Source organism: Sabethes cyaneus, chromosome 3 (assembly GCF_943734655.1).
Source record: "Sabethes cyaneus chromosome 3, idSabCyanKW18_F2, whole genome shotgun sequence".
NCBI lineage: Eukaryota > Metazoa > Arthropoda > Insecta > Diptera > Culicidae > Sabethes > Sabethes cyaneus.
Genome location: NC_071355.1, coordinates 202,238,947 through 202,250,346, shown reverse-complemented (window position 1 = coordinate 202,250,346; position 11,400 = coordinate 202,238,947). Strand labels below are relative to the sequence as shown.

At 41.3% G+C, this 11,400-nt stretch overlaps 1 non-coding gene across 1 annotated transcript; it reads right to left on the bottom strand.

Moving 5' to 3' along the window:
* Positions 1 to 4,957: 4,957 nt before the first annotated feature.
* Positions 4,958 to 5,030, bottom strand: Trnak-uuu (transfer RNA lysine (anticodon UUU)). The gene has a single exon. It is a non-coding gene; the product is annotated as a tRNA-Lys (tRNA).
* Positions 5,031 to 11,400: the final 6,370 nt, after the last annotated feature.

The window sequence follows — 11,400 nt, the reverse complement described above, 5'->3', positions numbered from 1 at the left end:
GCGAGCAGCGGGCGGAGGAAGCGGATTTCGGATGAGACTTTGAGCAAGATCGACTAGCGGAGAGAAGCAAAAGCCGGCATTGAGCGAGCGCGGACCAGATCGGCTAAGACAGCTGCCCGTCAACGATACGCCGAACTGGAGCGGGCTGTTAAACGTGCTTGTAGGTGGGACAAGAGAGCCTGGACTAACTCCCTAGCCGAACACGGAGAAACTGCCGCCACCAATGGTGATATCCGTTTGTTGTACGATATTTCTCGCCGCCTTAGTGGTGCCAGGTTGAATACAAAGATGCCGCTAAAGGACAGAGCTTGCCAGCTACTGACTGATCGTACAGAATAGCTTAAGCGATGGACTGTACATTTTGAACAACTCTTCCGAGTTTCAAATGTCAGAGACCAACAAAACCAGCAGCGTATGACGCCTACAGTTCGTCGAATCAATCGCGTCAACTCGGAGGCGCCATCGCTGGATGAAATTGCAGCAGCCATCAAGAGTATGAAATCCAATAGAGCGCCAGGGATAGACTGTATTTCAACCGAAATGCTCAAAGCTGGCCAATCTTTGGCAGCCCAGATGATGCATCAGCTTTTCAACAATATATGGGAAACCGCGACTTTTCCGGTAGACTAGATGTAGGGCATATTGGTCAAAGTCCCTAAGAAAGGAGACCTAACTGAATGCGGTAACTGGCGTGGCATCACGTTGCTCTGTATTAGTCTCAAAGTACTCTGTAAGGTAATCCTCAACCGGATCCAGGAGAAGATCGACGCTACTCTCCCGCGGCAGCAAGCTGGATTGCGTGCTGGCCGATCATGTGTAGACCATATCACAACGCTCCGCATTATATTCGAGCAGATCAACGAATTCCAGGACTCGCTTCTGCTGGTGTTCGTTGACTTCGAAAAGGTGTTCGACCGACTCAACCACGAAAACATCTGGGGTGCACTAAGGCGTAGAGGGGTTCCAGATAAGCTAGTCCATCTCATCGAGGCTCAGTACGAGGCGTTCTCGTGCAAGATTTTGCACGATGGCGTCTTGTCCGATCCCATAAGGGTTACTGCTGGCGTGAGACAGGGCTGCATTTTATCACTGCTTCTGTTTCTCATCGTTATGGATGAGATATTAGTTGGAGCAATTGACAGTAGACCAAATCGAGAATTGCCTTGGAATCCTCTAACGATGGAGCAGCTAAATGACCTCTACCTAGCCGACGACATTGTCTTGCTCGCACAACGCCGAAACGATATGCAGAGCAAGTTAGATGACCTCTCCGAGTGCTTCCAAGCAGCAGGTCTTACAATCAGTGTAGCGAAAACGAAGTCTATGGTAGTGAACACTGACAATTCCACCACCTTCACAGTAGCGAGACAACAAGTTGAGCAGGTAGACGCCTTTCAATATCTTGGTAGCCAGACAACGACCGATGGTGGTACCAAGACTGATATAGCCGCACGAATTTAGCCGTAGGTATTTATTAACCGGTGTCTGCGATATATCACTCGCGCCTGGTGGCCTGACAACTGAACATCCAATGAGGAAGTCCATCGTCGGTGTCATCCACGGCCAATAGCAACAGAAATTCGTGAACGTAGGTGGAAGTGGATCGGACACACCTTGAGGAAAGGAGCGAACGAAGTCTGCAGTGAAGCACTTGACTGGAATCCACAAGGACAGCATAGAAGAGGTAGACCCAGAGGCTAATGGCGACGCAGCTTAGCCAACGACATCCGGGCTGTAGACGAGAACCTGTCCGGGCGACAGGTAAAAGCCATGGCGGGTAACCGTCAACGGTGGAGATCTCTGATGTCATCACTTTGTTCTGCCGGACCGGCGGACATGGACACATAAGTAAGTAAGTCTCAACTTGTTGGATATAGAAATGACATTTCTTCAGCAAAGTGACTAACTTTTTTTACAACTTTACCGAAAGCCCATGTCTGTATCTCCTAAACAAAAGAGATGGTTTTTGATTTTCACATAGTAAACCATGACAAACTGTTAACGCTTTCAGATTATAAGGGGCATTCATAAGAACAAAAGTTCCGAAGACACTATGTTGCCAGAATGAAAGCAAGACGCTAGGAAAAAAATATTCCACTGTTTACCCTTTTAGACCACAGTGTACTTCAGTGCTATGTTCGTACATTATAAAAATCTTTCAAATATTGAGTTGGGCATCAACTAGCTACGTCATTTGGTATGACTACATACTTTCGTTCAGTTTCGCGTAACATAGCGCAGTCTGGTAGTGAGTATGGTAACTTCCTGTGATGAGAAAAGCTTAAGTGATAGGAACTTTATGTCGGGAATTCTTGCAGGAAAGCTCGTTTAGTTCGTTGAGTTATCTTTTAAGGGTGTTTGGACCTGTTTGGTCACAACCTTGTGTACCTAGCTGGACCGATTTGGATTCTTTTCTCCGAAAGGATTCCAACTGGACTTGGAAAGCAAGCAGTCTCATCCGGGCAAATAAATCTTGGCGGTAGCCTCAGTAAGGAGTGACGCTTATGACACATTCCAGCGTCACGGGAAACAATTAGCACCCATTGTTACCGTATTAATCGCTTCCTGCTTCACCAAATTTTTGACAAATACCTTGTAAAATATTTGTTTAAAGAGTACTTTATTTTCCACTAGAATACCAGAGATTTAATGAAAGAGGAACCGACCTGCATAGTAGGGATAGTGTCCCGTAACACTGGAATGGGTCTTAAGCTACACGCTTCATCAGAATCGGACTGCTACGGCTACAAATGTTTGTACTTATCGCTGAAACTGATCCGCAAAGCATTCGCGGGTCACTTTCGGATTCTCTTCATATACCAATAGAACACGCGCGGGAAAACTGTGATTAATAATGTAATTTAACCGTTATGTGTGCAACAGGGTACCCGGGTACCCTTTCAGTTTTAAAATAGTTATAACTCATTTAATTTAAAACATACGACATTGAAATTTTGCGACATCGTAAAGCTCGTTGATCTTAAGTAATTGAGGTATTTTTGGTGCATATCCATAAAGGGGATTACCAATGAGAGGCACTTGAATTTTTTTATTACGTAGGAGGGCGACATGGGTACCCGGGTACCCATGATTTGTTATGTTTATAACTTTGGCTATCTTGAACCGATTTGGATGAAACCAGTGGCATTTGATTCGTACATTTATCTAGTTTTGATTAGACAAAGCATTTGGCCATCAAATGACATGTAGTTCCCGGGAATCGGTATCTCCGGAGCAACGTCCGGTAAAACGTGGGAAGCCGCTTGTTTTGAAAGAATATCAGCTTTCAGCAAAGCTATTAGCTTTGAACTTGACATTGTGGACCCTTTTTTCATCTTATTATATAAATTGGTGATTTTAGATCGCTTTGACCATCCCAGAATTGGGTTCCTGTAGGGTTACAGATGGCCAGTTGGGTGCCTAATCCAATATTAGGATTGGTTTAGCGGATCTTTTAGATGTTTTGAACTGATATGGCCAGTTTAGTACTGAATAATAATTTCGGAACTGGTTCCAAATGTATAACGGATAGTTCTGCTAAGCATTATCTTGAATCCTGCGGTATGATCTGTGACCCCGTAAAAACCGTTTTCGAAATAAATAATCAAAATGCATTGAAATGTAAAAAATATCACCTCCCGAACTAATTCCAAGAACTTTGATACCCATATTGCTAGGTTTTACCTCCAATCCTAGACTGGTCACCCATGACCCCACAGGAACCTACTCCGGAATGGCCAACCTGATTCATCTCATTATATGAAATAGTTCATTGTATGAATTTTTAGAGTTTTTATATCCGCATGACTGATTTTCCTGCAATACAAACGGTTCCCTACCTCACAGCGGACACTCTGTCGGAATTCCGGATTTTCGGGCCCCGTAAATCTTTTAATGGCCAAATGGCCACATAATTCAAAACTAGATAAATTAACGAATCAAATGAGACCTATTTAATTAAAATCGGTTTAAAATTGTTGATATTCTAACAATATCAATTTTGGGTACCCGGGTACCCTTGTCGCCCTGCTAAAGGTGTTTTTTTTGTTGCACACATAACGGTTAATAAGCGAAAGACAAAGCACAATTGGTACGTTATAAAAAGTGATAAAGTGGACTGTATTTTACACTTCGATGCGGCTCGGTCGGTATGCCAAAGAGAACTTTGGAACGACGCTTGGAGCTACGACGTGTATTTATTATTCCCGACATCCATTTCCGAATTTGCGTTGTGCAAATCTCTACTATAGCAATATTAAATTAAAAGTTTATCTTTCTTCTAGTAAAACTCTCAGTTGGTACTAATATGTTCAATAAATAAACGTTAGGTATTCCAAAATTTAATTTCCTTTATCATTTGCACCGGAACGCGGTAAGTTCTTTTCCAAACTTTCATACTCGACATAAATCTAATTATAGCGGATTCATAAATTGCGTTCTATAAATACATTGTTTTTTATCCGATATTTTTGTGAAACATTGCTCCATCCCCCGTGGCACAGCTGTCCAATATGATGATATTTATGTTAACAATTTTACGCCTCGCCGCTTTCTACACCTTCAAGGTTGCTGAACAGTTTTCATTCAGTCTGTACTATGAACAATTTTGTGAGTCTGGTGAGGAACTAACTAGGCCTGGGCAAGCATTGCACTATCGTAGTATATACTACTATAATGATTTTAGAAAACTTAGCAGCATTTAAGCGAATTTAACATTGAACTGCTTACTTAAGTACCATAATGCAAACATAAATTGAGCGTGTGGAGAACGCATATACAAAATGAATATTGAACTATCTACATATAATACGTATTTTTCAGTTATGGAGGTCGTCACTAAAGTAAGTAAGTATAAACAGCATTGTTAGTCCAATGTGTTCCCGTACCTCCACCCAATATAGAACGGCTGAAGAAAATGGTAACACAACTTAACTAGAGTCTACAAAAAAAACTCTTTCGCCCGAATAGGGACTTGAACCCTAGACCGTTGGATTAAAAGTCCAACGCTCTACCGACTGAGCTATCCGGGCTACTGGAAGATCAACCCAACCGTCCGGTTGGCTACGCTTACGTTGACAAAACAAGAATAGATCCGCCAGAAAAGGTCACTCGAACCGATCATAATCATCTTAATTCGACACATTCCACAATGCGGCCGCCGCTTCAATGACTCATTGATCCACTCTGGGCGGACCGAGAACTTCTGACTTTTCAAGTGATCGATCTCGCGTCAAATACCTAACAAACGGAACATAAAAACCGAAGGACACGATCCTGTGTAGGTACTCTCAAGAACAGTTCTGGTACAGTTTAAATAATTACAATAATCAGCACCCGATCGCAGGCACGACTTTTCTCCCCATACACACAACAACACAGGTTTAGCGGAAGAGTTTCCCCTACAGCCACTAAAAACTAAAAGCTCCAGCAGTGCAGCGCAGCGACATGGCCCCTAACGAGCGGTCAAGCTCAAATGATCTACCAACAATTTCTGCCACCATTCGCTTGTGCCATATCTTGACAGAGCATGGGCTTTTCGCATTCACGAGTTCAAATTGCTGGGTTAGAAAAATTGATCCGAACAGCCAGCGCTACAGCGGAACAGCCAGCGGTGAAACTTAGAACAATCTTCTGCCTGAATGCGAGATACGATCTTAATTGTGCAGCTTAATGACGCTTCGTTTAATTCAATCGCTTGGGCCCGGCAGACTGCACCGCAACGAGGGAGGTAGGTAAAGCGGCTAAGGCGCGAAAAATTCTCGCAGTATGACATTAAATGCAACATTACGCTGGGAGAACCTTACCCTAGGAGGGCTGGAAGCGAGCAAAATCCTGCGCCGTCAACATCTATCATCATATGGACCAAAGCAGCAACAGCAGCAGCGAACTCAGAAGTGTTGCGACGCTGAACTACACAGAGGTACAGCATCAAATCATATCTATCTGTTGCCTTGTGCCGCAAAACAATCAAGAACAACAGAGATCTGGTCGTAACGATCGTTACTAGCCGCAGCAGCAGCAGCAGCAAGCGGCAGCAGCTAGAAACATGATCGACATAAGCTAACCCGGCTGATCCTGCGCTCCGGTGCCGCATCGACGAGCTGATGCCTAGATGCCTCGAAGGGGGTTTGGCGATTAATTATCGAATTAACACGTTCAACATGCAGTTCCAATCAATTGGGGGAACATGATTGACCTTCATCGCGTATTATGTTTTGTGACCCGGGGTACTTTTGTCACCTTTTGCGCGGGAAATGTCAGAATTGAAGGTGTCCACGGCTGCGGCGGCAGCCGTTGAGCCGGGAAAACATCGTCGGCGCAAGTGACCACTGAGGTGGTTGCAAAGAGGACAATAAGACCAATCTGGTACTTAGAACAAGACTTTTTTTTCGATGCATGTAAATATTGGATGCTAATACTATGTTAGAATAGACATTTTAGCTGCATTTCACAATTGCTAGGATTATGACCGAAGATCAAATGTCATTAGTTTTTAGTAGGAATTAGTAGGAACAAAAAATAACACTACCGCAGAAGTCAGAATTTTTACCGCTAAAAGTTTAGTAATTGGCGAACAAGAAAAAAATATTTGAAAATATTTTTCGGGGGGTCTCCCGAAGCAAATGTGTTTAGCAGTCCCGAAGATTGCCAAAAACATTTGCTTAAATTTTTATTTAATGTTTGTTGTATGGAGCTTGGTTCAAGAATTATGAACTTTTGAAATAAGCGATTTGAGAGAAGATCGGAAAATATCTCGTTTTGGTTTCTGGGAAAATGAAAGACCTCGAATTTTTAAATTTGTAAAATCATTTTGAAAAAATCCCAGCATAAAAAGAGAAGAGTGACAGATAATTAGAAACCTGTTGAAACTATAATTTTTCGTCCTGTATGAACTTCGTCAACAACAACATAAAAAAATTTGCTCTAGTTTGACCATTTTCCCGATTTAATAAGCGATTTGTCACAGTCAGTGGAATATAAACTTCATTTTGCACGCTGACAAACAAAACAAAAACTAACCTACCATCACCGATGCCATTATGATTCGAATGGTTCGCGCAAAATTCACTTGTCCTAGCCATAATCAGCCTTTCGTAGCCTGTCTTAACTACGCGGACTGATTGGCGATAATTAAAATCAATTTCCACGGTTCGGTTCGAGCCGTTCGGCGGGGCGGCGTGGTGTGACGATACGCGACAGCAGCCTCACGGTTCTCATATGGTGAAAAGACATCCATCATTCCGTGCCACCACATCACATGTGTGAGTAGTGAGTATGCATGCTGCTATCCTTGAGTTCCGTGCAGGCATTCGAGCTCGACAAAAAGGATATGCAACAAGTGCGAATAATTAGCTACGTGAGGGTTGCGCGAAAATGCAATGGAAGAATTTTAATGCACTCATTTCCGAAAGTAAATTGCCGAAGTCACATTACTTGTGCGGTGTCGCTCCGAATGGCACCACGAACAGCCAGACCAAAGCATCCCGAAGGTTGAATGACGCCGAAGTTGGTGCTGATTTATAACAGTTGTAAAATAAATTCGTTGTATGCCATGTTGAACATGCTGCTGGGCATGTAATTTTGCGTAAAGTAGACCATCCGTTTTCATTTTGATGGTTAAGCCTCTATCTGTCTCGCGTAGAATGGTCCGGATGGCCTCAATTCCTTTCTCATCCAATTTATCGACTCAAAAGGTATTGAGTGCGATTCAGTATATTTACTGCACCACCGACCGCACCGTGGAGATCGCTAATCATAAATTATTTTCCCAGCCCGCCTCGCTCGTGAGTTGACTGACGGGTAGGATGCAGATTAGCGCAAAATCTTTTACTAATCGACATCAGGCGTCTTCTTCACAATTAATGCAACGGCGTCAGTAACGTGGCAGCCGCGCACCGATTTATTATTTACATATTTCGCCCCCAGGGGCAGCGTGCGGTGCAGCATGCATGCATCGGGTGCATCCTGGTTGAGACAGCCCGCCATATTTGAGCGATAGATCATAGTATGGAAATGTGGTAGAAGTAAATAAATGCTTTTCGCTCGACTAATCGATTGCCATTAATTTCAGGCGCTATAATATCCATTATCAATTGTCAAGATTAAACAATCAACAGTGATGGTTGCAAAAAATTAATTGTTTTTTATATTAGAATTATTCAAATTTGCACGTATTTCACAATATGTCAGCTACTTGGGAAATAAATCGTTCAATTTGAATATTTATGTACTTATTGTCAATTCGAGTTTTAAATAAAACATTTTTTTTTTCATGTGAAAATAATAATTTTACGGAAAAAATAATAGTTAGGAGTCATCGTAATGTTCGGAACTGTCGTGCTATAAAAATAAAGAAAATGCTGGAAAATATTAAAACAAACCTGAAATTAAATCAGTAGAGCGATGAAACAAAATAATGCATAAGCATAAGCTTAAGCATAAGATACCACCCGTGTGCTGCTACTCCGTTATTTACCAGATCCGATGAAAACTGCAAAATAATTATTGGAAAAAGCAAACTTGAGATAGCACGCTCAGGGCCCGGCATCGTTGAAACAAATCTATGAGGCTAACTTTCTCTTACCATCGCATCATCCTTCATGTAACGACTGATGTCATTTGCTGAACAGAACATTTCAAGCAAACGTCAGCTGAAGTTGGTGACGGTTTCAAGTGACGACCACTGAAAGTCCGGCACGATTTATCGATGTTGTTTAGGTTAAATATTATATGTGTTACATTGTAGGAAATGTTACTCGAATTCAATTCATTTGCGTTGAAAGTTACTGGCCTTCTACTGAATGTTTGATAGAAAAGTGAAAATAAAACTTTAAAACCGTTCGTCACGATGAAGTGAAACTCGTTTTACTGACGCTGATTAAAGCCAGCTTTAAAACGAAGCGGTGTTGCTTCAGTTGAAACCGAAGCTTCTTTGCTTCATTGTCGAGTGACGATTTGCAATTGAAGGTGACGTTATCGGACCCTGAGCACGCTATTTCTCATTGTGCAACCTTATCAAAAGAGTGATGAAACTAAATAAATTTAAAAAACTGAAAAACAAGTAAAGGAAAATAAAAATAAGAAAGTTCAAAACTCTAACAAATTTTTTGATGTGTAATTAGAACCATTATAAAGGCGAAAATAAGAAACGCGATTAGAGTAAATAACGTCGATTTATGCACCAAAACTGGAACAGAACTAAGTGATATCGAAACCAGAAGCTGGAATAAGATAGTGATGCACTGAAAACATAAGAATTTCCAGCGTAATGAGAAAAAAATTCACGCAAATTCAGGATTTCTAAATCTATAGAATCAATCTATACATATAAAAATGAAGTTCTCTCTGTATGTTCCTTATAACGGGTGGCAACTAAAATTTTGGAATTTTTTCGCGGTCCTTATGCTCAGCAACAAACGAGCTCAGGGAAAAATGAGAGTATGTATGTGTTAGCTCTCTCTCTTCTCTTTTTGTTAATATTTTTTGTTTTGTTTATGCTTGCCCTGTTTTGCTAAAAATGGCATCGAAACAAGAAGCATTTCGGGAGTGCGCTGTACACTTCTACGAACTGCCACTGAAATCTCGGCAAAAAGTATACGGTACAACATTTAAAAAGCAAATACGTTGCGGCTTCGATTTTTAACCATATCCTAAGATGCCCAACAACTATTTGCAAGCAAGGTAGTGGAATATCAGCCAAAATTATGGACGCAGTAGAACATCGTTCTCTTTCTCGTTTCTTCAACAACAAGCCCTCTGGTTTGGCTAAGATGCACCAGACGAATGTTTGAAGAAAATTTTGATCACGTTTCTACAGAAGCATCATGCAGATGTACAATACGTGTTTTGGCTGGATAGAGCATCATCGCATTACGCCAAAAAAAAACACAATCGTTTCTGAATATCTATTCGATCCCATTTTTACCCTACAACCTGACCCGAAAAATCTGTCTCAGTGCCGCCAATAGAAGATTTCTTCGGGGTTTCGAGCTCCTTGATATACAAAAATAACTGGAGAGCTACGAATTGCAAACAGTTGATTGGTAGAATCAAGAGATGCATTTACAAAGTTGACATGACAGCCGTACAACGCTCCTGTTTCGACTTCAAACGAAAGCTTCGCCGAACAGCCGATTACGGACCGTTTTCAAATGTACACTAATTTTGTTTCAACAATGGACAATGTATCTTTAATTTCATATATCTTTGTCTTTTTTTGACAGCCTGAGAAAAAAAATCCAAAATTTTAGTTGTCACCCGTTAGAATCGGAAACTACTGAACCGATTGGCGTGAAAATTTTTATGCTGGGGTTTTTAGGGTCAGGGAAAGTTCTTATGAAGGTTAGAGACCCCTCCCCCTCTAAGAGAGGTGCTTCCCATGTAAATGAAACACAAATCTCCGCATAACTCGAGAGCTAAACCAGCAAATGGAACCAAATTTGGCATGTAATCTTTTCATCACTTTTTGAAGGTTTAAATATTCAAAAGATTTTAATTATCGCACATAGAACATTAACACATATAGAACAAGAGTACCGGTTATAACGAACAACCTTATTCGCTTAATTTTGGGTTTTTGGAGCCAGGATTTTTTTCAATGATGGTATGAGACCTCCCTTCCCTTCCCTTCTCTGGAAGGGGTGGCTCGCATTCAAATAAAACAGAAATTTTTGCATAATTCAAAAACTAATCGAACTCGAAAAATTTTAAATTCGTGACATTTCTTTCTCTCTCTCGCTCTCTCTCTAGCTCTCCTTGTGTGGATGTGTTTCTGTTTTTTGTTGCGTGAGGAACAGTGATGCCAGGTTTTGCTGAAGAAAAATCTGTATTTTTACCATTTGTGATTTTGACGTAGGACTACGTCTTTGTTTACTATACTGAGACTGGGTAGCACTTTGTAAAAACGAAAATAGAAGTGTAACGTTTGAATGAAAGATTTCAAATGCTAATAATTATTAAACTACTGGACGAAACTGAACAATTTATATGTCGTGGGACAGATAAAAGGATCAGCAATTTTATGGAGGGCGTAAGAGGGGGGGCTCCTATACAAATGAAATACGAATATCCTAAAAATTCGAGAACTAATCAAGCAAATGGAACCAAATTTGGCATGTGACGGTTTCAGTAGGCAAGAATTTTTTCTATGGCGAATTGAGACCCATCGCCTCTCTTGGAGGGGGGGGGGCTCCCTTACAAATAATATTCAAATTTTCTCATAACTCGAGAAATAATCAAGCAAATGGAACCTAACTTGGCATGTCGGGGTTTTTGGAGGCAATTTTTTTTTCTATGGTGAATTGAAACCCATCCCCTCTCTAGGAGGGGGGGCTCCTATACAAATAATATACGAATACGAAATTTCATCATAACTCGAGAATTAATCAAGCAAAAGGAACC